Raw genomic sequence first — 6,147 nt, 5'->3', positions numbered from 1 at the left:
TACTGCATCACGATCTGACGCACCTGTCGAGCTACCTCTCGACTCACTTCTGTTGAGGACCAGGCTTCCTTCATGCGTCGTCTCCTTGACCATGAGCCTCTTCTCAACCACCCCGAGTGCCCTCTGCACTCGTTGCTACTGTCTTGGAGTGATTTCGCTATCAACCTCCTAAAGATCCTCTCGCATCACTTCCTGACGCACTTCGATCTCCTTCCCCTTTGTGCTACGGACAACTCTGTGTCCTAGCTCCAGACTTGATGCTTCTTGATCTTCCTCAAGATCACTCCTACCAGAGCTGCATCCCTCTTAATGTGATTGTAAGTGAAAAGATGACACCACAATTAAGTAATGCAGAAGGTAAACCAAGAGACAAAATAGATACAAGCAAACACCAATTGCTTTATTAGAAATCGCCTTGTACACTCAATTACAAGTTCTGCTTAATCAGCCTCGCTAGCCTGTTAACACCCTAACAGCTGCTACTGAACAATTTCTAATCTACCCAAACTTGTCTCTCCATCGTCAGTACTTCAGCAACTGCTTCAGCACGACCCAAAAACACCCTAAGGGATTTTCACCCTTCCTCTATAACAATAGCTCCCAGTGTCTTATTGGAATACCCACGGCTCCATAGCTCTTTTATAGTGATCTCCACGTTCCTGAAACCTAGTCTCCAAGGCAACATGGATATATGGACAACTTCTATATTAATAAGTACACTTTCCTTTTCTTGGAATGTACTTATTCTTCAAGGCATAAACTTGTTCTCCAAGTTTATCTCTTGCCTTTTCTCCACGGTATAAACTTGCTCCTCAAGTTTATCCCTCGCCAGCTCAGCATCTCGCATCCACATGGTCTCCACCACTCCGCATGCCTCCTGGTTCACTCTCTGACACACACTGCATCAGCAACTACTTCAACGACTACGTCAAGACATAAACCCTCAGTTTATTCTTCTCCATCTCAGCATATCCTTGCATCCACATGGTAACCCATCACTCCGCATGCCTTATGTAGTAACGACTAATGCCTCCAGCATCAGTGACTTCGTCGCCTAGTTAGTCACGAAAGACTATTGACATCTGCAAGCTCTTCTTGCATCTTCAATCTCCCCCTTTTAGCTTTGTGTGCCAACCAAGCACAACCTTCTTCTGGTTCAACAACCATGTTCCCTCACCTGGAAACCTCCACATTAGATATGCCTTTCTCTCCCACGAGAGTTGCACTATCTTCATCTTCATATATAGATATGATTTTCTCCCCACGAGATATGCACCATCTACATCAGGACGTCCATCACCATGCTCTTCTCCCCCACGAGATATGCACTCCTTGGACCAGAACGTCACCACTTCTCCCCCTGCTTGATTGCATACTAAGCTAAAATACAGATGCTTAGATGTCAATACAAACATCACAGACACACCCGTCTGCTTCTTCATGAGTACTGCATCAGGCTCTGACGCATCCGCCGTACTACTTCTCGAACTACCTCTCGAACCACTCTTTGTCTTGGCTCTTTAGGCTTCTTCCCCTCTGCTGTAAATATGGTAGGCTCCTCCCACCCAGTCTTCACAGCTATCCACGCACGCTCCTTAATTCCACAAACCAACAGCTTCATGTGCGCCCTCCAATGACCATATCACCGGCCATCATCCAACATGATTGTCTTCTGCATCAAACAATTGTGTACATCTTCACCTTCAAGGATCACACCAGTAACTTAGGTGACCCGCTCTGATACCAATTGTAAGTGCAAAGATGACACCACAATTAAGTAATGCAGAAGGTAAACCAAGAGACAAAATAGATACAAGCAAACACCAATTGCTTTATTAGAAATCGCCTTGTACACTCAATTACAAGTTCTGCTTAATCAGCCTCGCTAGCCTGTTAACACCCTAATTACAATTTCTAATCTACCCAAACTTGTCTCTCCATCGTCAGTACTTCAGCAACTGCTTCAGCACGACCCAAGAACACCCTAAGGGATTTTCACCCTTTCTCTATAACAATAGCTCCCAGTGTCTTATTGGAATACCCACGACTCCATAGCTCTTTTATAGTGATCTCCACGTTCCTGAAACCTAGTCTCCAAGGCAACATGGATATATGGACAACTTCCATATAATAAGTACACTTTCCTTTTCTTGGAATGTACTTATTCTTCAAGGCATAAACTTGCTCCCCAAGTTTATCTCTTGCCTTTTCTCCACGGTATAAACTTGCTCCTCAAGTTTATCCCTCGCCAGCTCAGCATCTCGCATCCACATGGTCTCCACCACTCCGCATGCCTCCTGGTTCACTCTCTGACACGCACTGCATCAGCAACTACTTCAACAACTACGTCAAGACATAAACCCTCAGTTTATACTTCTCCATCTCAGCATATCCTTGCATCCACATGGTAACCCACCACTCCGCATGCCTTATGTAGTAACGACTAATGCCTCCAGCATCAGTGACTTCGTCGCCTAGTTAGTCACGAAAGACTATTGACATCTGCAAGCTCTTCTTGCATCTTCAAGTACTTAGAGAATGGCTTGAAAATGTTGTTGCGAGATCTCGTGGTCATGGAATGACATGGAGGTGGAGCTTGAGGCAAGACAGGTGACGCAGGATTTTCATGAGTCGGTGAAGCCGGATCTGGCTGTTGAGGCGAGGCATGTATGTGCATCTCTATATCCTTGCTGGCTGTAGTCTCATTGTTTGTCGTAGTTGTTGCAGGTTCCGCCATTGGTGAGGTCTCCGAAGTCATGGGCCGGCTGTTCGCAGCTAACGGAGGCGACTGTACGAGTTGGGTTGACGGGTTTAGATGGAAGTGATGTGGATAGGTTGAGCGTTGGTGTGTTGTTTCTATTGTTGGTGATGGCGATGGCTGGGTTAGTTGGTGGTATTCATTGAACCTGACATGGCGGGATGTGTATACACGGTTTTAGGTAGGATCAAGGCAGAGATATGCACTTTGAGACAAAGAATATCCGACAAAGATGCATGGGATTGATCGGTTTTCAAGCTTGTTGGGGGCATATGACCGTAGCCAGGGGTAACAAAGGCAGCCAAAAGTTTGCAGCTTGTCGTAGTTAGGGGTGGTTTGGAACAAATTTTGATAAGGTGATTGGTTGTAGAGTACGGGTGTGGTGAGGCGGTTGATAAGGAAGACAGCGGTGGAGAACGATTGTGGCCAGAATTTCAAACGCATATTAGCTGTCGATAATAATGCCAATCCAGTTTCGACAATGTGCCTGTGTTTTTGTTTATATAAGCCGTTGTGTTCTGGGTTGTGAGGTGGGGTGATGAGATGAGAGATTCCATTGTCAGCCAGTTAAGTTCGTAAGGCAAGGAATTCCCCACCATTGTCTGAATACAGGTTTTGAATTTTGGTATTGAATCTGTTTTCGACAAGGGGTTTGAATTGGATAAAGATGGCTTTAACTTGGGACTTAGCTGTTAGAGGGTATAGCCAAGTGTATCGGTTAAATTGGTCAACAAGGACAAGGTAATATTTGTGGTTTTGGGGTGAGAGTATTGGGGATTGCCAAACATCTGTGAATATATATTGAAGTGGTTTTGAAGAAGTAATCGAGCTTTGCTGGAAAGGCAATTTATGAGTTTTATTGAGAAGGCATTCATTGCAAGGGAAAGAACAAGAAGTAGTAGTGTTTAGGCAAGGTAAAGAGAACTTTGAAACAAAAAATTTTAAAGTAGACAATGAGGGGTGGCCTAGACGCTTGTGCCAACTGTCCAGCGAAGCTTTTGTATCTGGGTAGGTTGCAAAGGCTGATGGGTTATGGTTCGGTTTAGGCCACTCCTACAAGTCACCCTTCGTTGGACCTTGAAGTAGCCGCGCCCCCGACCTGAGATCCTTCACCTGAAAATGGGCAGGAAAGAATTCAACAGAGACCTTGTTAGCATTGCATAAACGGTATATAGAGATCAAGTTCTTGTTGACAGCAGGAACACACAAGACATTATCAAGTTTGAGATTTTTAGATAACGTAGGGAAGGACATAGAACCCGTATGTGTGATCGACATGGTATATCTGTATGCAACTGCAACTTCCTCCCCGCCATTGTAAGGTTGGTGGATACCTAGATTATTGAGGTCATATATGAGATGATGGGTAGCACTGCTATCTAGAAGCCATGGCGTCACACTTTAAGGTGAGGCTGTAAAATAGTTGGCTCGTGGTTACCATGGTAACAATGCAGGTGCATACTGTTGCTGAGCCGCATGTTATCCTTGAAGTTGAGTGCATCTTCGGGCACTGTGTCCAAAAATGCCACAAATTTGGCAACATCTCTGATACCCGCGAGGAGCGTTTGCCTGCGAGTTTTGATGAGATGGTGAGTGGTTGAACTGCTGCTGTTGCCATGTCTGCGGTTGTTGCCAGTTCTGGTTACCGCGATAGCCTCCTCGGCGTGGGTTGTGGGACTTGTTGTTGCTGTTTGAACATCTGTGGTTGGTGTAATGTGCAGTGATCGGAGCAGTCTGAACTGTGGTCGCTGCAGATTGGAGTTTGGCTTCCTGATTAATAAGCTTCTCGTGGAGCTCAGCAAGCGACAGTGCCGTGTCTCTGCTCTCGATCTGGTCCACCAGCCTTTTGTACTCCTCCGGTAGCTCAGCAAGCGACGGTGCCGTGTCAACTTGGTCTTCGGGGTCCAACGGTTTACCTAAGATCACAAGTTGGTCAAATCGTGTGGTTAGACCCTGGAAATACTCGTTGATCGATTTTTTCCCTTCGGACCAGTTGGCGATTTGCTGTTTCACCTGCTGGATGTGACCTCTGCTAGGTTTCACGTAGGTCGATGTGAGGGTTGACCAAATCTCTGCTGATGTAGCCGTTGTCGAGAGGATGGGCTGGACCGGCATCGTGATCGCGCCGAGAAGACCACTGTAAATCAACTTGTCTTGGCGTGTCCATAGGTTGAACGCCGGATTAGGAACCACACCTGCGTCTGTGGTGATGGTTGGTGGTGGAGCAACGGTAGTGCCGTATATGTAGCCGGCGAGATCATAGCCATCAAGTAAAGCATGTACTTGACGATTCCACATGAGGAAATTGGAGGATGTGAGTTTGGTTACATTTGTCATATTGACATTGAGTAACGTTTCCGTAGTTGAGACTGGAACTGTTTCAGTGGTGAAGGTAGGGGCCTGTGAAGAACTCGACGTCATGTTTCAATGGAGAAGAAAAAGACTTTTTTTTTTTGAAAAAGTTTAGATGGCGGCTAGGTTTTTGACGCTAACTCTGATACCATATAACGTAATAGACTTCGATAATCTTTATTAGAACATTGGTAGAGTATTTATACATTATACATAGTAGGGTATATACTGTATTCTATAGTATTTACACAATGGTCCTTATGAATATCTATATTGTCTTATAAGACATAACTCATCAGTGATTCTAAGAAGTTGAGGAAGAAGATTTTTTTATTGATAATAAGCTTAAGTGTTCTCCTGTGCAATGACTTAAGATATCTAATGTAATTAATGACATAAGTTCATATAAATCTATGTGGCTTTTTTGTTCTCCACAATCTCCATCTATAGATTATAATTTCTACGGTAACATATAAATTAGGATAAATTTTGCATATACTCTAATCCCTAGAAAGAATAGAATTGGTTAGTATGCTTCAAAGTCTTTTACTGAAAATTGGTATTTATGTCTAGCAATAATGTAAGTAACTGCCTGAATAATGTAAGGGTATAATCATAATAGAGATTATGCTTTAATAGTATAAATGTCAAAAATATCATATTTATAATACCATATTTCATGTTTACGCTAACCATTTTCACCCTCACTTATAAATAGGAAAAAATACATTTATAATCATATGCTTAATTTTGACCAACAAAAAAAATCCATAAGGTTAACTAATCAAAATTTAGGGTTTAAAGTTGAGAGGTGGGATAGGATTCAGGAGTTAGAGATGAAGGTTTAGGGGTGAGAGTTTAGGATTTAAGGTTTAGAGTTTAAGATTTGAGATTTAGAGCTGATGGTTTAGGGTTTAGGGTTAAAATTTTGAAAAAGTATAATTTAAAAACATAAAAAATATTTGTTAGAGTTTAGGATTTAGGGTTTAGAGGTTAGAGTTGAGGGTTTATGGTTTAGAGTTGAGAGTCTAGGATTT

The sequence above is a fragment of the Raphanus sativus genome, chromosome 2, assembly GCF_000801105.2.
Source record: "Raphanus sativus cultivar WK10039 chromosome 2, ASM80110v3, whole genome shotgun sequence".
NCBI lineage: Eukaryota > Viridiplantae > Streptophyta > Magnoliopsida > Brassicales > Brassicaceae > Raphanus > Raphanus sativus.
This window is presented reverse-complemented; position numbering follows the sequence as displayed.